Source organism: Petromyzon marinus, unplaced genomic scaffold (genome assembly GCF_048934315.1).
Source record: "Petromyzon marinus isolate PM22_M1 ecotype Great Lakes invasive population unplaced genomic scaffold, UKy_Petmar_22M1.pri1.0 PM_Scaffold_108, whole genome shotgun sequence".
In the NCBI taxonomy this organism is placed as follows: domain Eukaryota; kingdom Metazoa; phylum Chordata; class Hyperoartia; order Petromyzontiformes; family Petromyzontidae; genus Petromyzon; species Petromyzon marinus.
Window position 1 is genome coordinate 184069 of NW_027423067.1, and position 27788 is coordinate 211856.

A 27788-nucleotide genomic window follows, 5' to 3' on the forward strand; every position below is an offset into this window, starting at 1 on the left:
TCTATCCTGGGTTTAACCAGACGATTGTGTGAGCTCACAGATCCTTCAAAGATCTGGATGCATTCCCATCATCAGTGAGCCCCTCTGTCAAGCGAGGGCTGAGTTGTCTGGGTCATATATCCTGCATGCACATCTACGGCATGCCGAATCAGCTTCTGTTTGACTAGTTGGGTCTAAACAGGTGTGGCACAGGCTCGAAAAGAGATGGACTGATGTGGCACAAGACGATTTGGAACTGATTGGACTCGTTGATGACTTGTGCCAGCAGTGTCAAGATCGGCCCCTGCGGCGGAGGTTTTGATAGAAAGTCGTATAACTTTTTATAAGATCCCTAATCTCAAGATTTGACCAAAAGTCACCCAGGCACACACATGTTATACTTTACACATTTTAAATCTTTATTCACCAGATTACTATTAAGCATACATCGATTTCCAAATGCATTAGATAAATTACGGATTGCTGTGGCAAATAGCATGTCGCTTTGTGTGAATCAGTTTTTAAAAAGAAAGTTTAAATTTCATAAGAGCAGCTTTCAGTCTTTCACATTATGAAGGATCATTGCCATTTTCAAACCCCAACTAGTAAACCATCTTACCCAATCAAATATGCCATGATTTTTGGAATACCACAAAAACAGTTAAAATGTTTTTTTTTATATTTCCATAAAGTATTTTCTTCATTACATTTTCCCATAGTTTTCTTATGCACACTATGACAATGGTTTTGATATCAGGCCATTTACACAGAGGCATCTTAAGTAACTTTAATGTGACAAGCGAATTGCATCACAAACTTGTTTTTTTTGCAGCCTCCTTGTGCAAAACCACTCTTTTTTATGTAGTTATTAAACCAAAACTCACAAACTCATGGGCTGTGTTGACCAGGGAAGGTGAAGGTAAATCACCGATAACCTTGCCATGGACACACTCTTAGACAACCTCCATGAAGGACGTTCTCCCTGTGGAACGCATCATCTCGTCTGGATGCGCCGATCATTGCAGTGGTCCCCTAGAAGATCTATAGATCGCCTGAGTACCCCTACTGCTCAACAGCCATTGCAATTAATGTATGAGAGACGCGAGTTGATGGCACAGGTCAAAATATAACAAATAAATGCATCGTATATAGTTTAGACAGCAATTAATTTTGCTGTCATGTATAATCAGGTTGGGTCAAATATTTTAGACAGTCCATCAATTGTCCATTGTGTCAATGTTGACAGAATTAAGCAACATTGAAAAATATAAAGTTCTGTATTCATCTCCTGCCAATGCCAACAATCACCCTTCCACCTTGGTCCAGTGGTTTTAACATCATATGCATTTTTGCTCTGCCAGGCCCCATTACAGGTGTTGCAAAACCAAAATACCATGTAAACAACTATCAGAGTTGTCTGATTTGACCCAAAACCTTTGTTCATCTATTGACTTGCAAACCTTGTTACATTCTGGTGCAGTTAAAATATAGTATTCAGCGATATAAATGAACATTTTAACAACAATTTACAATGCGTTTATTTTTTACATATTGATTGCCTGCATCAATTATTTTGATTTACAGTTCCCATCATTAATATCCATGATCTATAGTATTATATCGGTGCAGGATGGTATAATAGACTACTGCATGTTCTGGTGAATCCAGTCCAAGAATTTGGTGACCCTGCTGTAAACACCTGGCTGGTAAGCCCGTGCACAGCCATAGCCCCAGCTGGTGATTCCAGAGAGGTACCAAAACCAGCGGCCGTTTGAGTCCTGGCAAACCAAGAGACCCCCAGAGTCTCCCTGCAACAGACACACACGACACCAATGTTAGAAGTTGACTGACGAACAAGGAGGCCTGATGGAGCGATGATTACAGTGATCCAGTATAAGCAATGGCATGTCATGATACCAAAGAGGGGATGTCAAAAGGCCCGATAATTAGGTTTAAATGTTCAATGCAAAGAGCAGTACAACTGAGGCCAGCTTGAAATGTTCAATGGGACTGGGATCCTGAAGGAGGACATTGTTGTTGAAGGTCGAGTTGATGTTGGCCCACCCACGCTCCTTCCAGTAAATTGGTACCAAAATGTGTTCATGAATTGATTGGAGAAGTTTGCTTTCCGAGTTCCCCCTGGTGGAACATAATTGAGCCCATAGTCGTCATGTGCTCCAGATGGTTTTTAGGCAAGAGAGTTGCATATTCTTGGTTCTTTCGGTAAAGTCACGTTGAAGGGAAACAAATAATAAAATATATAAAACAATACAATTCTCGCATATATTTTAGTTTCCCTTCAACGTGACTTCACCGAAAGAACCAAGAATATGAATCACTGCAGTCACGAAAGCTTTAAATCAAAATTGCATCTTGTTGGTTGTTATGGCAGCTCACTTGGCAGGTGTCCACCCCTCCTTCGAGGTACCCTGCACACAGCATCCTGTTGGTGATTAGAGATGGGCTATAGGCCTGCGGCCCTGGGGTGACGCACGTCTTGAAGATCTCTACTGAAGCCTCCTGAAGCTGGTCGGGTGTGCAGCCTGTTCAGGACAAGAATTCGTGTTGGAAACCGTGTTTCAGTTCCAGTTATTTATTTACTTTGGTATAGCCCTGTGAGCCATTCGGCTCTTGAATCGGGTGCAACCACAACAAACAAAAAAACAAAAACACGAACAAGAAAACATCTTAAAGTGAAGTACTATATTTCATCAAGACTTAGATTGTGGTACATTTAAATGTTAACAACATATCACCTGTATATCAGCTTAATGCCTATTTAAGATATTCCTCGAGCACCAGAGAGCTCTGCTACCCGACTGCCATCATTATTCCAAAGGATTTTTACAAAAAAATGTTTCCGAACAAAAATTTGAGCCTCCATTAAATTAAAGGAATTGTTCAGTAGAAGAGATGTGTATATTATATTTGTTTTTCATTATACAAACATTACCCCGAAATAAAATAAATGTTCAACTATCGATTATGTTTAACTTGTGCCGTCGGAAAATAACATTGCACCGATTCATACATTAAAATCACGATACATGCCTTGAATCGTGGGCATAGCAATGGATTTTTTGATATTTGTATATGTTGTACATTAGAGGTGCTACATTTAACCCAATGTAAACAACTCAAGGGTTGTAATCCTGAGTTTAAACAGAAGGGAACTGATTTCTATGAGAAGATCGATTTTATTAGAATGTTAATCGGGTCGTGTGGAGGCTCAAAACATGACAATACTGTGGTTGCTTTGTTCTGACACCATAGACACTGAGATATGGATACTAAATAATATCTCAAACTATGCTCTATTTAGTGGTCAAAGTATCTTCTGAAATCACGTGTTTTCCCAGGTTTGGAATATTTCACCTATGGACTTACCACCTTCAAAATTTTTCCCCAACCAGAAATGAAGCATGATTTCCCTGGGTAGGGAAACTTCTGAAAGCGAGGTGGGAGGCAAACTGGCTGTATGTAATCGATGAAGGAAATAAGTTCTGACAGCTCCATAAGAGCAATGTCATAGTCATGGCTGCTTCCGTTGTAGCGCTCGTGGATGAGGATTCTGTTGACGCTTCTGGCCACGACAGTTGAAGCGCTGAGATCGTTCTGAGAGTGCAGGCCCAGGTATACCGTCCAGGTGTTTGGGTTGTTACTAGGGGGGTAAATACACAGCCACCACAGTCAGCATAAAATAATATAGGGCATTATGTTTTTTTTTACCAAGGTAAGCCTCATTGAGTCTCAGGACTTTTTCAGGAGGGTCCTGCCAAGTTCTTTCGGTAGGGGTGATGACTGCTGCTCTGTATAATCTCAACTGAGTAATTGGTGTGGGTCAGTTTTACAAGTAAGCAAATTTGGACTGTGGCGCCGGCACGCATCACGATTGCAAGTGCACTTTGAAAAATCATACCTGAATGTGAAAAAAATCTGAGATGCTTCATCCCTATTCCACTTATATTCATAACTCTTTCTGCAATAAAATTCTACAAAAATATCTTCTAATGGTGTTGTGATTCATTGTGTGAGTGGGAGCAGCGGTGGTTCATTGGTTAGCACACTGCACTTACGAACCTGTTGACCCACGTTTTAATTCCCCAAGCTTGATTCCCAACCACAGATACAGTTATTCGTGACCAGTGTGGTGAGGTATGGCCGAACAACACCCCATGACCAACACGGTGTGCGAAGGCCTTCATCCCAAAAGCGGTCTGTTAAAGGGCTGCAAGTTGTGATTATCAAATTTGTCTGCTGTGTGTGTAACATTTAACACAATGCATCCTTTTAAAGTATGACAAATAAAAATAGGGTTTACCCTTTCTGGCAATAAAACAGGTGTTAAGATATTATTGGTGCTTTCTACGTGACTTTACCGAAAGAACCAAGAATATGAATCCCTGCAGTCACGAAAGCTTTAAATTAAAATTTAAGGTGTTAAGATGTTCAAACACGTTTAGCAAGGAATCAAGTTTGTATTAACCACACGTACTTGTGGTGAACATGCAAATAAACTTGCTCTGATAATAATATATGCATTGTCTTTGGCCTACACCAGTGACAGCCTTCTTTAGCACCTAGTTTCACCAGTGACAGACCAGAGAACGTCAAAAGGCGAACAGTACAAGGACAATGCACGTATCAGAGCATTTATAGCTCAGAGTAAAGTGTTCACAATACATGTGAAGCAACAGAAACGCTCACCTCTGGAAGCAATGAGCAGCACTCACAACCCAGCGGTCACTGAAGAGGGAGCCCCCACAGGTCAGTCTGTTGAAGTTGTGCAGGCTCTCTTGCCAGGGCCATTCTCAGAGCCTTGCTTCGTAGCCTCCCACGATCCGGCTGTTCACTCTGCGTTCTGCTACGGGGATCCAGCCACATTCTGAAAAACGACAAAACACAATTACTTCTATAATACAGTTTTTTTTGGGTTAGATCGCGTAAATATAGAAAAGTCTAGTCAAACCCGCCATCATTAGTACGAGTTGTCACGTAAACAGAACATGCCGATTCATCACTAGTACAGCACACCGGTGTGTTGGAGAGACAAGCCACAACATTTACAATCTGAGTACGACGTTTTGCTAGTAAATCTTGACTTAAAGTTTTCGTGACTGCAGGAATTCAAATTATTTGGGTCTTTAGGTAAAGTCACGTAGATGGTTATTTTCTTTGAACCATCTACGTGACTTTACCGAAAGACCCAAAGAATATGTTTTGCTAGTAATCACAACTAGCTTCATCAGGCGTCAGCCAGATTTGTGGAGAAGTCCACCTGTTTCGTTCCTTATATAGAGGCGTAGATGTGATGACAACACTTGTGCACTCTTCTTGTCCAAGGTGGGGGGGGGAGGATTAATGAATCAACGTACATTATGCGTGCACATTATGCGAGCCCATTGATCTGGTACTTCCTGTCCATTGCTTGTACTAAAATAGCCGTACCAAAGACAGCCTTCTTTAGGGTCTAGTTTCACCAGTGTCAGACCAGAGAACGTCAATCATTGTTTTCCATCTTCATAGATTCATCTATCATTGTAATATTTATCAACCATGGTCTATTACTTGCTAGATGAAGATGTCTCTAATACACAAGGATTTACGCTAGGCACTATATTTGGCAAAACAATAGTAGTTCGTGAAATCACGTTTTGAACTTACAATTACTGTCATAAAATAATAATTTACCCATTTTTGTATTACTCACGGAATTTGTACAAGAAGCGCATGAACCAAAGGATGGTCAGTTCATAAACCGGTAAATTAAGAATTAATAAATACCTCTGCTGGCTGGTATTGGGTCAACTTTGTAGTACTCCAAACTGAAGCCATATTCTGAAACAGGAAATGAGAAAACATTTTACGTGAATATCGTGTACAGTACAAAACCTAACACAGTTATAACCGAGTCAGATGTCTTAGCAAGCAGCAACAACATCGCGTACAGTACAAAAACAGTTATAACCGAGTTTAACACGGAGGCTTTTGAGACCAATATCCATAAGAGGTTTTTTGGGTTAGATCGCGTAAATATATAAATGTGTCGTTAAAACCCTCCACCACCCAACACAGCCAACTAGTAAGGGTTGTCACGTAAACAGAACATGCCAATTCGTCACGAGTACAGCACACCGGTGTGTTGGAGAGACAAGCCACAACATTTACAATCTGAGTATGACGTTTCGCCAGTAATTACAACTAGCTTCATCAGGCGACAGCCAGATTTGTGGAGAAGTCTAAATGTTTCGTTCCTTATATAGAGGCGTAGATGTGGTGATTACACTTCTGCGCTCTTGCGCAAAGTGGGGGAGGGGGGGGGGGAGAATTATGAGTCAACGTACATCATGCATGTGCATTATGAGAGCCCTTTCATCTTGTCCTTCCTGTCCATTCTGTGTATTAAAATAGCTGTACCAACGGTAATCCCTATTGAAATATGGTGCCCTTTATTGGCATGCATTTAAATAATGTATTATTTGATTATTCTCTTCCACGCAGCACTAAGGAGGTAGCTATCTGAACGGTTACAATTATTTATAATTCTTTCAATTTCGAAAGATTCTCCAATTAGTCTTGGCCAGTAGTAGCTGGTTTTGACCAGAAGTTCAACATTTTCAAAATCAAATTTTTATTTAAAGCTTTCGTGACTGCAGTAATTCATATTCTTAGCTCTTTCGGTAAAGTCACGTTGAAGGGAAACAATAAAATATATATAAAACAATAAAATTCTCACGACGTTTCGACCATAACACAAACGGTCATGATCAGGTGATGATCACCTGAGAGATCGTAAAAAGGCCATAAAAATAAATAAATAAAGCCCTCCGTTGCAAAGGGAGGTTAGCGACTATTTGAAAAATCTCCAGATTGCCAAAGTACAATTCACCTATTTGATGTAACACAGCCGCCCGGGGTCACAAAAAGGGAAGGGGGAATTCCAGGCTTCAGGGACCCCCCCCCTCCGCCAGCCCGCTAAGTTGTGACGCCACGCGCACAAGCGAGTTTAAACAATTGTGCTCTTCTTTGGTATTAGAACAACGGTTAAAGTTCTGAACTCAACTACAAGGATAAGCTAACATTATCAATCCTCACACTCACTCCAATTAAAAACCAGGCCACAATTATAGATTTGAAGCTTTCGTGACTGCAAGGATCCATACTCTTTGGTTCTATTCGGTAAAGTCACGTAGGTAAAAAATAAAATAACAAAAATCACGACATATTCTTAGCTCTTTCGGTAAAGTCACGTTGAAGGGAAACAATAAAATATATATAAAACAATAAAAAATTCTTACGACGTTTCGACCATAACACAAGTGGCCTTCATCAGGTGAAGGGACCGTGCTGTCATGAGGGCAGCGTTGGAGTGAAAACAGCCAAGCCCAGGTCGCGTCCTTTAAGCTGTGTGGGAGGAAACAAAAACGCTTTGACACAGGAATTAGCATAACCATGAGCATGATGTACGTAGGAGGTACATGGACCATGATGGGCCAGGGGCGGGTGGGGACCATGACGGACCAGCAGCGGGGGGGTGGGGGGGGAGTAGAGTGAGTGAGTGGAGTGAGTGATTGGAGTGAGTGAGTGGAGTGAGTGAGTGAGTGGAGTGAGTGAGTGAGTAGAGTGAGTGAGTGGAGTGAGTGGAGTGAGTGAGTGAGTGGAGTGAGTGCAGTGAGTGAGTGGAGTGAGTGGAGAGAAATAAGCAGTTGTGATTGTTTGGGATACCACTACTTGAAAAAATATCTTGTACCATTGAAAATTAGTTTAATGTTTGGTTTGATTTAGAACATGTTTCAATGATTGTCTGTGTTTGTAAATCTGATTTACAAACACAAACACAATTTCAACCGAGAGGATAGTTTCAAATCTGATTTACAAACACAGACACAATTTCAACCGAGAGGATGGTTTCAAATCTGATTTACAAACACAGACACAATTTCAACCGAGAGGATGGTTTCAAATTAAGCAATCATTGAAACATGTTCTAAATCAAACCAAACATTAAACTAATTTCCAATGGTACCAGATATTTTTTCAAGTAGTGGTATCCCAAACAATCACAACTGCTTATTTCTCTCCACTCACTCACTCCACTCACTCACTGCACTCACTCACTCCACTCACTCACTCAATCCACTCACTCACTCTACTCATTCATTCCACTTACTCACTCCACTCACTCACTCCACTCACTCCACTCACTCACTCACTCAATCCACTCACTCACTCCACTCACTCATTCCACTCATTCACTCCACTCACTCACTCCACTCACTCACTCCACTCACTCACTGCACTCACTCCACTCACTCCACTCACTCCACTCACTCACTCTACTCACTCACTCCACTCACTCACTCCACTCACTCACTCACTCCACTCACTCACTCACTCCACTCACTCACTCACTCCACTCACTCACTCACTCCACTCACTCACTCCACTCACTCACTCACTCCACTCACTCACTCACTCCACTCATTCCACTCACTCCACTCATTCCACTCACTCCACTCACTTACTCCACTCACTCCACTCACTCACTCACTCCACTCACTCACTCACTCCACTCACTCACTCACTCCACTCACTCACTCACTCCACTCATTCCACTCACTCCACTCACTTACTCCACTCACTCCACTCACTCACTCACTCCACTCACTCACTCACTCACTCCACTCACTCACTCACTCCACTCACTCACTCCACTCACTCATTCCACTCACTCCACTCACTCACTCCACTCACTCACTCTACTCACTCACTCCACTCACTCACTCACTCCACTCACTCACTCACTCCACTCACTCACTCACTCCACGCACTCACTCACTCCATTCACTCCACTCACTCACTCACTCACTCCACTCACTCACTCTACCCCCCCCACCCCCCCGCTGCTGGTCCGTCATGGTCCCCACCCGCGCCTGGTCCATCATGGTCCATACACCTCCTACCTACATCATATTCGTTTTTATGCTAATTCCTTTGTCAAAGCGTTTTTACTTCCTCCCACACAGCTTAAAGGACGCGACCTGGGCTTGGCTGTTTTCACTCCAACGCTGCCCTCATGACAGCACGGTCCCTTCACCTGGTGAAGGCCACTTGTGTTGTGGCCGAAACGTCGTGATTTTTGTTATTTGATTTTTAACCTACGTGACTTTACCGAATAGAACAAAAAAAAAACCAGGCCACAATCTACATCAGTGAATCATTACCCATTTATTAATTCGATACTAAATTACCGAAGCCTCAAGAATAGTTCTGGCAGTCAGAGTTATTTCTAAGTCAAAACGAATTCTCTAACCTCAGGACATCAGGAATAAATTAAAAGAAATAACTCATACATAATAGCCCGGACCCTCGGATACAGGCGAGGAGCAAAAGTTAATACAATGTTAAATCACAAATCTTGGGAACAGAAACAGATAATAACGATGCAATGTGACATCAAGGGTTATCGAGATGGAATCAGGCGGAATGGGACGGGATTACACAGCCAAGATAGACTGTGGTCCATAGGAAGGAGCCTCCCGGCCGCCTTTGTCTTCCCACAGCACGGGAGAGCAGGAATTTAACACCAGAGCGAGGGAAATTTATTATCGCGGGGGCCATCTGTACAAACTGTGCTGGACTTAATGATACACACACGGACTACACCCCCCCCTCCCCACAACGCAGAGTGGGCATCTGTTATTTTTCTCTCTCGCAAGAGACGCGGAGAGAGGAGAGAGAATTTCAGATTTAAACTCGGCAAGGGACAACGGCAGATCGGAAGAGGACATCAAGCCAGCTCCGAGGCATGGCTTCGAGACATTAGCAATGGGTGCTGTCCCCCGCAGAGTAGAGGGGCGAGGTGATTTTAGGTGCTGAGTTCGGCATGGACCGATAGAGTATCGCTGAAAGTTATTCTACATTCATCCTGATGTTTTGAGTCGCTTGCAGAATCGAGGATTGCGATGAGCTGTATCGTACTAAGCTATCAGAGTTGTGTAAGAGGTGTGCAAATACAATTTTCAAGTTTTGAGAGTGAGCGACAATAGCTCTCGACAGTTCAACAAGGCACAGCTCGGCGAGCCCCAGAAGAGGGCGGCGAGCGGCCGGCTCCAAGGGGCCCCGCGATCAACTGAGGATGGCGAGGCTCGCCGAGTAGCGATGTATCAACGAGCCTGAGTTCAGAGCTGAAAGACGAAGTATCGCTCAAAGACTTTTATTTCTACATCGAATGCCAGCTCCCAGCTGCAGCGCAACCAGCCGCCCGTGAGCAAGAGTGCCAGCGAACCAGCGGCGAGCGTGATCGTGCGCATCTCCACGGAGAGAGCGCGTGCGGCGCAGCTCATCATCCAGCGGCGGAAAGAGCCCGACCAGCCGCCCGTGAGCAAAAGAGTCAGCGACCAGCGGATCAGCTCAGCATCGGCCAGCGGAAGAAGACGGCGACCAACCTGAAGACCAGCCAACCAACGACGCAGAAGAAGACTCTACAACTCGCCCAGAATAGCGAGACTCGCTGTTTAGCGACATGCTACGCCGTGCGAATGCAGCACCATCAGAAGAAGTATCGCTCGAAAAGCATTCCGCTGTGAATCTTGACACTCAAAGGTCACTGCAGTGATAGCTAAGCTGACGAGAATCCCAGCATCAGCCACCAGAGGGCGGTCATCGCCAGAGAGAGCGCCACCAAGCGACGCCAACGGCGAGCACCTTCGCCAACAGCAACAGACGCGCTGCGGGCGCCATCTGCCGACAGATCATCGCGCCTACAGCGCACCGTGTCAACTCGTCCACCTGCTGCGGGGCCGAACTCTGGCCGACCGCGTGAAAGAAGAAAACCCCGCTGTTCGTATGATATGCACTCTGCCCCACACTGCCACCACACCACCTGGCGTCTTCTTGACGCAAAGAATTGATTCCGAACACTGGTCCACTCAACCCAATTCCTATCACTCAAGACACACACGAACCATTAAGAAGCCTAATTGTCAAGTACGTGAACCATCAGTGGCCGCGAAGGCGTCGCGGCTCACCGAGTGATGAGAGTAGGTCGTTTTAAGTACATACATTTTTTTTGTAATTTGTACTTCCAATCGCATAAATTACCAATAGATTCATCAATATAATTTAAGCCTTTGAAACCTTCGCCACGAAACTCTACGCTCACGGGGAAATGAGCGAGTAAACCGATTTCCTTATCAGACAATCTTGTCCACAAATTAATTAAAGTTCGGCCCAAGTTAAGCATCTCGTGGGAGAACACGCACACCATCGCACGTCCTTACTCTAAGCCATTTCTTTAATTATATAATCTTGCCGATAAATCTATTTACGTATATTTGTGCCTTAGAGAATAATAATTGTTTAGACTGCCTTTTCGCATGAATATTGTCGGATGAACTTTTAAGGACTTTTTATTCGTATTTTCCGTATGCTCGTGGTACTCAGAGGAAATAATCAATTGTTCTGTTACCCAATTAACAACGTGATTATTGAGGGTTGAAAAGATGGATCAATGAATGAACATCGCCTGTAGTACTGTGCTGACAATTTCAAGTACAAGAATTTGCATATTAGAGTGTTAAAGTTTTTGTTTAGAATAGAGCGCATGCATGTTTTAACGACTCTCTCTATCACCAATTAAGCTCGCGTTACGCGGTGGAATTAATCATATGTGCAGTTGCCAAAGTGAAACATCGCAATCGTTGATGTTTACTGTGTTGATGGTGTGTTGAAAATTCCAAGCTTGAGTGTTCGCATGTAAAGTTAAGGTTTTGTTTGGAAAAAAATTGATCAACGCAGAAGTGGTTGCGTGTTTCTTTCCTGATGTCATGCGTAACAATCTTATTCATAAGAACTGTATTCTGTGCTGCGATCTGAATTTGGAGACCTGACGTAAACACACTAATACATACTCCGTAAATATTACTGCAAGAATAATTGTATTACCGAGGGTTAATACGAACCTACAGTGAGGGAAACAAGTATTTGATCCCCTGCTGATTTTGTATGTTTGCCCACTGACAAAGACATGATCTGTCTATAATTTTAATGGTAGGTTTATTTGAACAGTGAGAGACAGAATAACAACAAGAAAATCCAGAAAAACACATGTCAAAAATGTTATAAATTGATTTGCATTTTAATGACGGAAATAAGTATTTGACCCCCTCTCAATCAGAAAGATTTCTTGCTTCCAGGTGTCTTTTATACAGGTAACAAGCTGAGATTAGGAGCACACTCTTAACGGGAGTGCTCCTACAGTGCTCCTCTTAAAGGGAGTGCTCCTAATCTCAGCTTGTTACCTGTATAAAAGACACCTGTCCACAGAAGCAATCAATCAATCAGATTCTAAACTCTCCTCCATGGCCAAGACAAAAAAGAGCTCTCCAAGGATGTCAGGGACAAGATTGTAGACCTACACAAGGCTGGAATGGGCTACAAGACCATTGCCAAGCAGCTTGGTGAGAAGGTGACAACAGTTGGTGCGATTATTCGCAAATGGAAGAAACGCAAAAGATCTGTCAATCTCCCTCGGCCTGGGGCTCCATGCAAGATCTTACCTCGTGGAGTTGCAATGATCATGAGAACGGTGAGGAATCAACCCAGAACTACACGTGAGGATCTTGTCAATGATCTCAAGGCAGCTGGGACCATAGTCACCAATAAATCAATTGGTAACACACTACGCCGTGAAGGACTGAAATCCTGCAGCACCCGCAAGGTCCCCCTGCTCAAGGGACAACTGGGTGAAAGTGTTGTGGTTAGATGAGACCAAAATGGAGCTCTTCGGCATCAACTTAACTCGTCGTGAATTGGGGGTGGAGGAATGCTGCCTATGACCCCAAGAACACCATCCCCACCGTCAAACATGGAGGTGGAAACATTATGCTTTGGGGGTGTTTTTCTGCTAAGGGGACAGGACAACTTCACCGCATCAAAGGGATGATGGACGGTGCCATGTACCGTCAAATCTTGGGTGAGAACCTCCTTCCCTCAGCCAGGGCATTGAAAATGGGTCGTGGATTGGTATTCCAGCATGACAATGATCCAAAACACACGGCCAAGGCAACAAAGGAGTGGCTCAAGAAGAAGGACATTACGGTCCTGGAGTGGCCTAGCCAGTCTCCAGACCTTAATCCCATGTAAAATCTGTGGAGGGAGCTGAAGGTTCGAGTTGCCAAACGTCAGCCTCGAAACCTTAATGACTTGGAGTAGATCTACAAGGAGGAGTGGGACAAAATCCCTGCTGGTGGCCAACTACAAGAAACGTCTGACCTCTGTGATTGCCAACAAGGGATTTGCCACCAAGTTCTAAGTCATGTTTTGCAGAGGGGTCAAATACTTATTTTCCTCATTAAAATGCAAATCAATGTATAACATTTTTGACATGCGTTTTTCTGGATTTTGTTGTTGTTTTCTGTCTCTCGCTGTTCAAATAAACCTACCATTAAAATGATAGACTGATCATTTCTTTGTCAGTGGGCAAACGTACAAATCAGCAGGGGATCAAATACTTTTTTCCCTCACTGTAGGTTCGTATTAACGCTCGGTAATACAATTATTCTCGCTTTAACATTTACGGAGTATGTATTCGTGTGTTTAAATCAGGTCTCCAAACTCAGATCGCAACGCAGAATACAGTTCTTATAAATAAGATTATTACGCATGATATCAGGAAACAAACACGCAACCACTTCTGCGTTAATCAATTTTATTCTAAACGAAACCTTAACTTTACATGCGAACTCTCAAGCTTGGAATTTTCAACACAGCATCAACCCAGTAAACATCAACGATTGCGTTGTTTCACTTTGGCAACTACACATATGATTAATTCCACCGCGTAACTTGAGCTTAATTGGTGATAGAGAGAGTCGTTAAAACATGCATGCGCTCTATTCTAAACAAAAACCTTTACACTCTAATATGCAAATTCTTGTACTTGAAATTGTCAGCACAGTACTACAGGCGATGTTCCTTCATTGATCCATCCTTTCAACCTTCAATAATCACGTTATTTGGGTAAGAGAACAATTGATTATTTCCTCTGAGTACCACGAGCATACGGAAAATACGAATAAAAAGTCCTTAAAAGTTCATCCGACGATATTCATGCGAAAAGGCAGTCAAAACAATTATTATTCTCTAAGGCACAAATATACGTAAATAGATTCATCGGCAAGATTATATAATTAAAGAAATGGCTTAGAGTAAGGGCGTGCGATGGTGTGCGTGTTCTCCCACGAGATCCTTAACGTGGGCCGAACTTTAATTAATTTGTGGACAAGATTGTCTGATAAGGAAACGGTTTACACGCTCATTTCCCCGTGAGCGTAGAGTTTCGTGGCGAAGGTTTCAAAGGCTTAATTTATATTGATGAATCTATTGGTAATTTATGCGATTGGAAGTACAAATTACAAAAAAAATTAATGTACTTAAAACGACGTAATCTCATCACTCGGTGAGCCGCGATGCCTTCGCGGCCACTGATGGTTCACGTACTTGACGATTAGGCTTCTTAATGATTCGTGTGTGTGTTGATTGATATGAATTGGGTTGAGTGGACCAGTGTTCGGAATCAATTCTTTGCGTCAAGAAGACGTCAGGTGGTGTGGTGGCAGTGTGGGGCAGAGTGCATATCATACGAACAGCGGGGTTTTCTTCTTTCACGCGGTCGGCCAGAGTTCGGCCCCGCAGCAGGTGGACGAGTTGACACGGTGCGCTGTAGGCGCGATGATCCGTCGGCAGATGGCGCCCGCAGCTCGTCTGTGGCTGTTGGCGAAGGTGCTCGCAGTTGGCGTCGCTTGGTGGCGCTCTCTCTAGCGATGAGCACCCTCTGGTGGCTGATGCTGGGATTCTCGTCAGCTTAGCTATCACTGCAGTGACCCGTGAGAGTCGAGGTTCAGAGCGGAATGCTTTTCGAGCGATACTTCTTCTGATGTTGCTGCATTCGCACGGCGTAGCGTGTCGCTAAACAGCGAGTCTCGTCATTCTGGGCGAGTTGTAGAGTCTTCTTCTGCGTCGTTGGTTGGCTGGTCTTCAGGTTGGTCGCCGTCTTCTTCCGCTGGCCGATGCTGAGCTGATCCGCTGGTCACTGACTCTTTTGCTCACGGGCGGCTGGTCGGGCTCTTTCCGCCGCTGGATGATGAGCTGCGCCGCACGCGCTCTCTCCGTGGAGATGCGCACGATCACGCTCGCCGCTGGTTCGCTGGCACTCTTGCTCACGGGCGGCTGGTTGCGCTGCAGCTGGGAGCTGGCATTCGATGTAGAAATAAAAGTCTTTGAGCGATACTTCGTCTTTCAGCTCTGAACTCACGCTCGTTGATACATCGCTACTCGGCGAGCCTCGCCATCCTCAGTTGATCGCGGGGCCCCTTGGAGCCGGCCGCTCGCCGCCCTCTTCTGGCGCTCGCCGAGCTGTGCCTTGTTGAACTGTCGAGAGCTATTGTGGCTCACTCTCAAAACTTGAAAATTGTATTTGCACACCTCTTACACAAGTCTGATAGCTTAGTACGATACAGCTTATCGCAATCCTCGATTCTGCAGGCGACTCAAAACATCAGGATGAATGTAGAATAACTTTCAGCGATACTCTATCGGTCCATGCCGAACTCAGCACCTAACATCACCTCGCCCCTCTTCTCTGCGGGGACAGCACCCATTGCTAATGTCTCGAGGCCATGCCTCGGGGCTGGCTTGATGTCCTCTTCTGATCTGCTGTCTCGCTGTCCCTTGCTGAGCGAAAATGTGAAATTCTCTCTCCTCTCTCCGCGTCTCTTGCGAGAGAGAAAAAAAACAGATGCCCACTCTGCGTTGTGGGGGTGGGGGGTGTAGTCCGTGTGTGTATCATTAAGTCCAGCGCAGTGTGTACAGATGGCCCCCGCGATAATAAATTTCCCTCGCTCTGGTGTTAAATTCCTGCTCTCCCGCGCTGTGGGAAGACGAAGGCGGCCGGGAGGCTCCTTCCCAATGGAACACAGTCTATCTTGGCTGTGTAAGCCCGTCCCATTCCGCCTGATTCCATCTGGATAACCCTTGATGTAACATTGCATCGTTATTATCTGTTTCTGTCCCCAAGATTTGTGATTTAACATTGTATTAACTTTGCTCCTCGCCTGTATCCGAGGGTCCGGGCTATTATGTATGAGTTATTTATTTTATTTTATTCCTGATGTCCTGAGGTTAGAGAATTCGTTTTGACTTAGAAATAACTCTGACTGCCAGAACTATTCTTGAGGCTTCGGTCATTTAGTATCGAATTAATAAATGGGTAATGATTCATTGATGTAGATTGTGGCCTGGTTTTTTTTGTTCTATTCGGTAAAGTCACGTAGGTAAAAAATAAAATAACAAATCACGACGTTTCGGCCACAACACAAGTGGCCTTCATCAGGTGAAGGGACCGTGCTGTCATGAGGGCAGCGTTGGAGTGAAAACAGCCAAGCCCAGGTCGCGTCCTTTAAGCTGTGTGGGAGGAAGCAAAAACGCTTTGACAAAGGAATTAGCATAAAAATGAGCATGATGTACGTAGGAGGTACATGGACCATGATGGACCAGGCGCGGGTGGGGGGGAGTAGAGTGAGTGAGTGGAGTGAGTGAGTGGAGTGAGTGAGTGGAGTGAGTGATTGGGGTGAGTGGAGTGAGTGGAATGAGTGAGTGGAGTGAGTGAGTGGAGTGAGTGAGTGAGTGGAGTGAGTGAGTGGAGTGAGTGAGTGGAGTGAGTGGAGTGAGTGGAGTGAGTGAGTGGAGTGAGTGAGTGGAGTGAGTGAGTGTAGTGAGTGGAGTGAGTGGAGTGAGTGAGTGAGTGGAGTGAGTGGAGTGAGTGGAGTGAGTGAGTGGAGTGAGTGAGTGGAGTGAGTGGAGTGAGTGGAGTGAGTGAGTGAGTGGAGTGAGTGAGTGAGTGGAGTGAGTGAGTGGAGTGAGTGGAGTGAGTGGAGTGAGTGAGTGAGTGGAGTGAGTGGAGTGAGTGAGTGAGTGGAGTGAGTGAGTGAGTGGAGTGAGTGAGTGAGTGCAGTGAGTGAGTGGAGTGAGTGAGTGAGTGGAGAGAAATAAGCAGTTGTGAATTTTGGGATACCACTACTTGAAAAAATGTCTTGTACCGTTGAAAATTAGTTTAATGTTTGGTTTGATTTAGAACATGTTTCAATGATTGCTTCATTTGAAACCATCCTCTCGGTTGAAATTGTGTCTGTGTTTGTAAATCAGTTTTGAAACCATCCTCTCGGTTGAAATTGTGTCTGTGTTTGTAAATCAGATTTGAAATCATCCTCTCGGTTGAAATTGTGTGTGTTTGTAAATCAGATTTGAAACCATCCTCTCGGTTGAAATTGTGTCTGTGTTTGTAAATCAGATTTACAAACACAGACAATCATTGAAACATGTTCTAAATCAAACCAAACATTAAACTAATTTTCAATGGTACAAGATATTTTTTCAAGTAGTGGTATCCCAAACAATCACAACTGCTTATTTCTCTCCACTCACTCACTCCACTCACTCACTGCACTCACTCACTGCACTCACTCCGCTCACTCACTCCACTCACTCACTCACTCCACTCACTCACTCCACTCACTCACTGCACTCACTCCACCCCACTCACTCCACTCCACTCACCCCAACCACTCACTCCACTCACTCATTCCACTCACTCACTCCACTCACTCACTCTACTCACTCACTCACTCCACTCACTCACTCCACTCACTCCACTCACTCACTCCACTCATTCCACTCCACTCACTCACTCACTCCACTCACTCACTCCACTCACTCAACTCACTCACTCACTCCACTCACTCACTCCACTCACTCCACCCCACTCACTCCACTCCACTCACCCCACTCACTCACTCCACTCACTCCACTCCCCTCACTCCACTCCACTCACCCCAACCACTCACTCACTCACTCCACTCACTCACTCCACTCACTCACTCTACTCACTCACTCCACTCACACCACTCCACTCACTCACTCACTCCACTCACTCACTCACTCCTCTCACTCCACTCACTCCACTCACTCACTCCACTCACTCACTCACTCCACTCACTCACTCCACTCACTCCACTCACTCCACTCACTCCACTCCACTCACCCCAATCACTCACTCCACTCACTCCACTCACTCACTCCACTCACTCACTCCACTCACTCCACTCCACTCACCCCAATCACTCACTCCACTCACTCACTCCACTCACTCACTCACTCTACTCCCCCCCCCCCCGCTGCTGGTCCGTCATGGTCCCCACCCGCGCCTGGTCCGTCATGGTCCATGCACCTCCTACGTACATCATGCTCATTTTTATGCTAATTCCTTTGTCAAAGCGTTTTTGCTTCCTCCCACACAGCTTAAAGGACGCGACCTGAGCTTGGCTGTTTTCACTCCAACGCTGTCCTCATGACAGCACGGTCCCTTGACCTGATGAAGGCCACTTGTGTTGTGGCCGAAACGTCGTGATTTTGTTATTTTATTTTTTACCTACGTGACTTTACCAAAGAGAACAAAAAAAAACCAGGCCACAATTTACATCAGTGAATCATTACCCATTTATTAATTCGATACTAAATGACCAAAGCCTCAAGAATAGTTCTGGCAGTCAGAGTTATTTCTAAGTCAAAACGAATTCTCTAACCTCAGGACATCAGGAATAAAATAAAATAAATAACTCATACATAATAGCCCGGACCCTCGAATACAGGCGAGGAGCAAAAGTTAATACAATGTTAAATCACAAATCTTGGGGACAGAAACAGATAATAACGATGCAATGTTAAATCAAGGGTTATCGAGATGGAATCAGGCGGAATGGGACGGGCTTACACAGCCAAGATAGACTGTGTTCCATAGGAAGGAGCCTCCCGGCCGCCTTCGTCTTCCCGCAGCGCGGGAGAGCAGGAATTTAACACCAGAGCGAGGGAAATTTATTATCGCGGGGGCCATCTGTACACACTGCGCTGGACTTAATGATACACACACGGACTACACCCCCCCCTCCCCACAACGCAGAGTGGGCATCTGTTTTTCTTCTCTCTCGCAAGAGACGCGGAGAGAGGAGAGAGAATTTCACATTTAAGTTCGGCAAGGGACAGCGAGACGGCAGATCGGAAGAGGACATCAAGCCAGCTCCGAGGCATGGCCTCGAGACATTAGCAGTGGGTGCTGTGTCCCGCAAAGAAGAGGGGCGAGGTGATGTGAGGTGCTGAGTTCGGCATGGACCGATAGAGTATCGCTGAAAGTTATTCCACATTCATCCTGATGTTTTGAGTCGCCTGCAGAATCGAGGATTGCGATAGGCTGTATTGTACTAAGCTATCAGAGTTGTGCAAGAGGTGTGCAAATACAATTTTCAAGTTTTGAGAGTGAGCGACAATAGCTCTCGACAGTTCAACAAGGCACAGCTCGGCGAGCACCAGAAGAGGGCGGAGAGCGGCCGGCTCCAAGGGGCCCCGCGATCAACTGAGGATGGCGAGGCTCGTCAAGTAGCGATGTATCAACGAGCGTGAGTTCAGAGCTGAAAGACGAAGTATCGCTCAAAGACTTTTATTTCTACATCGAATGCCAGCTCCCAGCTGCAGCGCAACCAGCCGCCCGTGAGCAAGAGTGCCAGCGAACCAGCGGCGAGCGTGATCGTGTGCATCTCCACGGAGAGAGCGCGTGCGGCGCAGCTCATCATCCAGCGGCGGAAAGAGCCCGACCAGCCGCCCGTGAGCAAAAGAGTCAGCGACCAGCGGATCAGCTCAGCATCGGCCAGCGGAAGAAGACGGCGACCAACCTGAAGACCAGCCAACCAACGACGCAGAAGAAGACTCTACAACTCGCCCAGAATGGCGAGACTCGCTGTTTAGCGACATGCTACGCCGTGCGAATGCAGCACCATCAGAAGAAGTATCGCTCGAAAAGCATTCCGCTCTGAACCTTGACACTCAAAGGTCACTGCAGTGATAGCTAAGCTGACGAGAATCCCAGCATCAGCCACCAGAGGGCGGTCATCGCCAGAGAGAGCGCCACCAAGCGACGCCAACGGCGAGCACCTTCGCCAACAGCAACAGACGAGCTGCGGGCGCCGTCTGCCGACGGATCATCGCGCCTACAGCGCACCGTGTCAACTCGTCCACCTGCTGCGGGGCCGAACTCCGGCCGACCGCGTGAAAGAAGAAAACCCCGCTGTTCGTATGATATGCACTCTGCCCCACACTGCCACCACACCACCTGGCGTCTTCTTGACGCAAAGAATTGATTCCGAACACTGGTCCACTCAACCCAATTCATATCACTCAACACACACACGAACCATTAAGTGAACCATCAGTGGCCGCGAAAGCGTCGCGGCTCACCGAGTGATGAGAATACGTCGTTTTAAGTACATTAATTTTTTTTGTTATTTGTACTTCCAATCGCATAAATTACCAATAGATTCATCAATATAAATAAAGCCTTTGAAACCTTCGCCACGAAACTCTACGCTCACGGGGAAATGAGTGTGTAAACCGGTTTCCTTATCAGACAATCTTGTCCACAAATTAATTAAAGTTCGGCCCAAGTTAAGGATCTCGTGGGAGAACACGCACACCATCGCATGCCCTTACTCTAAGCCATTTCTTTAATTATATAATCTTGCCAATGAATCTATTTACGTATATTAGTGCCTTAGAGAATAATAATTGTTTTGACTGCCTTTTCGCATGAATATCGTCGGATGAACTTTTAAGGCCTTTTTATTCGTATTTTCCGTATGCTCGTGGTACTCAGAGGAAATAATCAATTGTTCTGTTACCCAATTAACAACGTGATTATTGAGGGTTGAAAAGATGGATAAATGAATGAACATCGCCTGTAGTACTGTGCTGACAATTTCAAGTACAAGAATTTGCATATTAGAGTGTTAAGGTTTTTGTTTAGAATAGAGCGCATGCATGTTTTAACGACTCTCTCTATCACCAATTAAGCTCGCGTTACGCGGTGGAATTAATCATATGTGCAGTTGCCAAAGTGAAACAACGCAATCGTTGATGTTTACTGTGTTGATGCTGTGTTGAAAATTCCCAGTTCGAGAGTTCGCATGTAAAGTTAAGGTTTCGTTTAGAATAAAATTGACTAACGCAGAAGTGGTTGCATGTTTCTTTCCTGATTTCATGCGTAATAATGTTAGTTATAAGAACTGTATCCTGCGTTGCGATCTGAATTTGGAGACCTGACATAAACACACTAATACATACTCCGTATATGTTAAAGCGAGAATAATTGTATTACCGAGCGTTAATACGAACCTACAGTGAGGGAAAAAGTATTTGATCCCCTGCTGATTTTGTACGCTTGCCCACTGACAAAGAAATGATCAGTCTATCATCTTAATGGTAGGTTTATTTGAACAGTGAGAGACAGAATAACAACAACAAAATCCAGAAAAACGTATGTCAAAAATTTTATAAATTGATTTGCATTTTAATGAGGGAAATTAGTGTTTGACCCCTCTGCAAAACATGACATAGTACTTGGTGGCAAAACCCTTGTTGGCAATCACAGAGGTCAGACGTTTCTTGTAGTTGGCCACCAGGAGGGATTTTGTCCCACTCTTCCTTGCAGATCTTCTCCAAGTAATTAAGGTTTCGAGGCTGACGTTTGGCAACTCGAACCTTCAGCTCCCTCCACAGATTTTCTATGGGATTAAGGTCTGGAGACTGGCTCGGCCACTCCAGGACCTTAATGTGCTTCTTCTTGAGTCACTCCTTTGTTGCCTTGCTTGGCCGTGTGTTTTGGATCATTGTCATGCTGGAATACCCATCCACGACCCATTTTCAATGCCCTGGCTGAGGGAAGGAGGTTCTCACCCAAGATTTGACGGTACATGGCCCCGTCTATCGTCCCTTTGATGCGGTGAAGTTGTCCTGTCCCCTTAGCAGAAAAACACCCCCAAAGCATGTTTCCACTTCCATGTTTGAACGTGGGGATGGTGTTCTTGGGGTCATAGGCAGCATTCCTCCTCCCCCAAACACGACGAGTTAAGTTGATGCCAAAGAGCGCTATTTTGGTCTCATCTGACCACAACACTTTCACCCAATTGTCCCTTGAGCAGGGGGATCTTGCGGGCACTGCAGGATTTCAGTCCTTCACGGCGTAGTGTGTTACCAATTGTTTTCTTGGTGACTATGGTCCCAGCTGCCTTGAGATCATTGACAAGATCCTCACGTGTAGTTCTGGGCTGATTCCTCACCGTTCTCATGATCATTGCAACTCCACGAGGTAAGATCTTGCATGGAGCCCCAGGCCGAGGGAGATTGACAGATCTTTTGTGTTTCTTCCATTTGCGAATAATCGCACCAACTGTTGTCACCTTCTCACCAAGCTGCTTGGCAATGGTCTTGTAGCCCATTCCAGGCTTGTGTACAATCTTGTCCCTGACATCCTTGGAGAGCTCTTTTTTGTCTTGGCCATGGAGGAGAGTTTGGAATCTGATTGATTGATTGCTTCTGTGGACAGGTGTCTTTTATACAGGTAACAAGCTGAGATTAGGAACACTCCCTTTAAGAGTGTGCTCCTAATCTCAGCTCGTTACCTGTATAAAATACACCTGGGAGCCAGAAATCTTTCTGATTGAGAGGGGGTCAAATACTTATTTCCGTCATTAAAATGCAAATCAATTTATAACATTTTTGACATGCGTTTTTCTGGATTTTCTTGTTATTCTGTCTCTCACTGTTCAAATAAACCTACCATTAAAATTATAGACAGATCATTTCTTTGTCAGTGGGCAAACATACAAAATCAGCAGGGGATCAAATACTTTTTTCCCTCACTATAGACAACGAGCGAGTTACTCTGGCATGCTTGCATCACACTGGCATAACCTCATACGACTAATTGTATGATCCCGATTGATAATCTGACCATCGTCAGCGAGGCGGGGCCTGATTATCATAACGGCTCGCATTAGCATAATCGCACCACTCGCATGAATTAATACAATTATATCTCGAATTAGCATTATTTATGCACATAATTACATCAATCAACATACATTCAGATAATTACGCAAACTTCAAATTTCATTTAATTTTTATTATTTTCATCAAAATTTTCATACCCGACATATACAACACAGTGCAAAATGAGATCAGGCAGCTTCTTTGGTTCTTTCGGTAACGTCACATAGAATGAGAATAAAATAATAAATTGATAAAATAAAATAACACAATAATATTCTCACGACGTTTCGGCCACAACACAAGCGGCCTTCATCAGGTGAAGGGACGAGACTGTCTGGAGGACAGCGCTGGAGTGAAAAAGCCACGCTCAGATCGCGACCTTTAAGCGGTGTGAGAAGAAAACAAAGCGCCTTGACAAAGGAATTAGCATAGAATTTAGCATTGAAATGGCTGAGAGATTAGCTTGTGACTGGTCACAGAAATGGCTATGTTAAAGCCTACACATCCGCAGAGGCACCCCTTGACAAAGGAATTAGCATAGAATTTAGCATTGAAATAGCTAAGTTAAAGCATACACATCCGCAGAGGCACCCCTTGACAAAGGAATTAGCATAGAATTTAGCATTGAAATAGCTAAGTTAAAGCATACACATCTGCAGAGGCACCCCTTGACAAAGGAATTAGCATAGAATTTAGCATTGACATAGCTGAGTGATTAGCTTGTAACTGGTCACAGAAATAGCTATGTTAAAGTCAGAGCATACACATTCACCAAGGCACCTAGTACAAATCAAACAGGAGAACTTAGCATTGAAATAACTAGGCGAATTTAGCATTGAAAAAACTGAGTGATTAGCTTGTGACTGGTCACAGAAATGGCTATGTTGAAGTCAAGGCCTGCACATCTGAGCTATTCACAGTAACTGGGTATACACTACAATATATAATGAATACTATATAGTGAACCAATAAAAAACTAAAATATAAATTACCTCAATGTTATCAATCTTCCGTCCCCCGCATCTGCGATTAGCGTTAGTTTTGTTCTTAAAAAGTTACCAAAACTGTCAGCTCACCCATCACCTAACCCTGCGCTATTACTGCGTGTGCCCGCCAGACGTGACCCATCAGTGGCTCTTCACAAATGTTTTTCAGAGGGGGGCACTTTCGCCGATAAGACATCATCAGTGTGAGTGCCGCCACACATTTGAAGCCATTGGGGGTTTGACAGCAGCACGATGATGGTGGGGGGTGTTGTCACCATTTGTGTTTTGTTGCACAGGTCGCTGGCTACCAGCTTTGCGTAAGTCGCTCACTACACGGGCCCCAAGGTTGTGTGCGTGACGGCCAGGCCATGTTCGTGACAGCTGCGCTTCGGTTCATCGTGGATGTTGTTTTGTGCGCTTACGCAGCGGCATTGCCCAGGACCCGGGAGCTATGATGATGACACGTGCCGGGATTTCTGTCGGAGCAGATCTAGTGGTGGGACGGCGTCTTTCTCCTCTCCCACACACCAAGGTGAGGAGAGAAAAGAAAATAAATATTCGCGATCAAACAACGACTTTGTAAAAACACCTGCAACGGGGTAACACTTGCGCAGTTAAAACTACAACCACGCCGGGTGAAGTAAGGCGGTGGAAAACGTTCAGTTTGTGTTGAGTTGTGTTGTTGAGCTGTGCTTTGTGTTGCTTTCGGTAGTTGTAGTCGCGCAGTGCGTGGTGGTTGTTGTTGTTGTTTGTTGTGGCTGTAATGGTTGTGCAGGAATGCCTCGATATGCGAACATTCGAAATGCGAAGTTTCAGTGTAACGAACTTTGCATTCATTACCGTTATTTTAATGGAAAAAGGTAAATAATAAATACAAACTTTCATCAATAAATATTGAATTCATCGGTCTCTGGTGCAATATAAATATGAATAAAATTACGTTTTCTTCTTTGGTTCTTTCGGTAAAGTCACGTAGAATGAGAATAAAATAATAAATTGATAAAATAAAATAACACAATAATATTCTCACGACGTTTCGGCCACAACACAAGCGGCCTTCATCAGGTGAAGGGGGGCGAGACTGTCTGGTAGGACAGCGCTGGAGTGAGAGAGCCACGTTCAGATCACGGCTTTTAAGCTGTGTGAGAGGAACAAAGAGCCTTGACACAGGAATTAGCATAAAATTTAGCATTGAAATGGCTGAATGATTAGCTTGTGACTGGTCACAGAAATAGCTATGTTAAAAGTTAAAGCATACACATCCGCAGAGGCACCCATTGTTAAAAGGAATTAGCATAGAATTTAGCATTGAAATAGCTAAGTTAAGGCATACACATCCGCAGAGGCACCCCTTGACAATGGGATTAGCATAGAATTTAGCATTGAAATGGCTGAGTGATTCGCTTGTAACTGCTACAGAAATAGCTACGTTGAAGTCAGAGCATACACATTCACCGAGGCACTTAGTACAAATCAAACAGGAGAATTTAGCATTGAAATAACTAGGCGAATTTAGCATTGAAATAACTGGGTGATTTGCTAGTGACTGGTCACAGAAATGACTACACATCTGAGCTATTCACAGTACTATATAGTGAACCAATAAAAACTAAAATATAAATTACCTTCATGTTATCAATAAACTCTATATTCTCCAATCAGCTAAGCCACCAACCATAAGTCGTTATATATCACAATGCTATATGGCGAAAAAATGGGTGGATTCTTACCCTCAAATTTCCGTACCACGGATAGCTATGGGCCCCGTTCAGACGGACGAGTTCGTCCATGGTCGGAACAGAGGAGGGGGAGAGAGACAGCTGCGAGGCCCTAGTATGCTCCATGTTGTAAACCATACCATTAACCGTGGTGTGAGAGGTAATAAGAGGCAATGCTGGCGAAAGAGCTGCGGTCTGAAGGACATCGTAAAATTACAATTAATTAAGAACAGAAATGATTTAACACATCTTTCCAGTGGTTACTAAGCCTGAATCCATCTTCTCGGTTGAAATTGTCTCTGTGCTTGTATATGTGAATGGCCTCATGAACGAATCTCTCATGGTAGCCGGTTGGTTTGCAAAGAACCTCCGTCTTGGAGAAGTCAATGTCATGTGAGCCCACTGAATTGTAACAGTGGTCTGCCACGGCAGAGGAGTTCGTCTTACCGTGTTTCAAGTCTGCTTTATGTTCGCGGATGCGGTCCGAGATATGTCTTTTGGTTTCTCCAATGTAGCTACTACCACAGAGGCACTTTAGTTTGTAAACGCCTGGGTACTGTATGTCTGGAAGAGCATCTTTTACAGATGGAACTAAATCACGGATTTTGTGTACTGTGTTGAATCGGACCTGGATCTTGTGTTTATTCAGGATTTTGGAGATCTTTTTAGTGACCCCTGCAATGTAGGGTAAGGTGATGGTTTTGAGTGGCTCCACAAGAGGATCCTTCTTCATGACTGGAGTGATGGCTTTGCGGATTGTGTAGTCGGAGTAGCCATTAGCCCTGAGAGCCTGGTGTACGTGCTTGAGTTCACTGGTAATGTGTTCCTGGTCGGAAATGCATTGGGCTCTATGGTATAGAGTCTTGATGAGGCAGTTCTTCTGGGATGGATGGTGGTGGGAATCCGGTTTCAAGTAAGCATCTGTATGGGTAGCTTTCCTGTAGACAGAGTGGCTCATTGAACCATCATGTCTCCTTTTAATTAAGACATCCAGAAAGGGTAGTTTGCCATCTTTTTCGACCTCCATGGTAAATCTGATGGCTGGGTGTATGGAATTGATGTGGTCGCGGAATTGGTCTAGAGCAGGCTGGCCATGTGGCCAGATGACAAAGGTGTCATCAACGTACCTCTTCCATAAGGTCGGGCGTAGAGTGGCAGTCTGGATGGCGTCAGTTTCAAATTTTTCCATGAATACGTTGGCTACAACCGGAGATAGGGGGGAGCCCATTGGGGTGCCCTCAGTTTGTTTGTAGAAAGTTCCATTCCAGGTGAAGTATGTGTTGGTTAAGCAATGTCTCACCAGGGGGGGTACATCAGTATGCAGTCCTTGATGAACCAGGTCTTCAATGATAGCGATGGTGTCAGGTACCGGGACTTTGGTGAACAAGGACACCACATCAAAACTGACAAGCAGGTCGTTTGGGGACAGGGAAATGTCTTTGATTGTCGATACCAGGTGAGTAGAATTTAGTACCGCAGAGGTGGTTTTTCCAGTGAAAGGTCGCAGTATATCAGCCAGAAAACGTGCCAGTTTGTAGGTGGGGGAGCTGATAGTAGAGACGATGGGACGAAGGGGTGTATCTTCTTTGTGTATCTTTGGAAGGCCATATAATCTTGGTGGTCTGGCAGCAGAGGGTTTCAACGAGAACTGTTTGATCTCATCAATTAATGCTGTTGAATCAGAGATAATTTTGTTCGTTTTGGTGACCAGGCTGTTGGTGGGATCTCTTTTTATTTTTGTATAGCTGCCATCGTTGAGTAGTTCTTGAATTTTGTTGTTATATTCTGTTTTGTCCATGATGACAGTGGCATTGCCTTTGTCAGCTGAGAGAACGACAGTATCATCCCTCTTTTTTAATTGAGATAATTCAAAACGTTCGTCTTTGCTGATGTTGCTGGGTGGCAACTTAGCGTTTTTGAGGGTTGCAGCGATTTCAGATCTTGCTACGTCTGCAGAGATGTGACTCAAGCCCTTGAGTGCAACGTCAACATGGGCAATGATATCATTAACCGGTAAGTGTCTCGGTGTGACAGCAAAGTTAAGACCTTTAGCTAAAACGGATTTCAGACCATCAGAAATGGAACTGTTACTGCGATTAATTACGACTTTGTTGACGTCTATCTTTTCGGTGTGTGGATCCGATTTTTTGCTGGAGAGGTGATTGAATTTGGA

The 27788-nt window shown here is 44.6% G+C and overlaps 1 long non-coding RNA gene across 3 annotated transcripts; it reads right to left on the reverse strand.

The window, feature by feature from the left end:
* Positions 1-377: 377 nt before the first annotated feature.
* On the reverse strand, positions 378-15432 carry LOC142922581 (uncharacterized). 3 transcript variants are annotated; one of them, XR_012940176.1, is made up of 5 exons: positions 14629-15432; positions 5764-5817; positions 4687-4864; positions 2377-3640; positions 378-1787 (listed from the first exon to the last, which is right to left on the reverse strand). It is a non-coding gene; the product is annotated as an uncharacterized LOC142922581 (long non-coding RNA). The 3 variants fall into 3 exon arrangements; XR_012940177.1 differs by lacking the exon at positions 14629-15432 and adding an exon at positions 10947-11001; XR_012940175.1 differs by lacking the exon at positions 14629-15432 and having other exon boundaries at positions 5764-6939.
* Positions 15433-27788: the final 12356 nt, after the last annotated feature.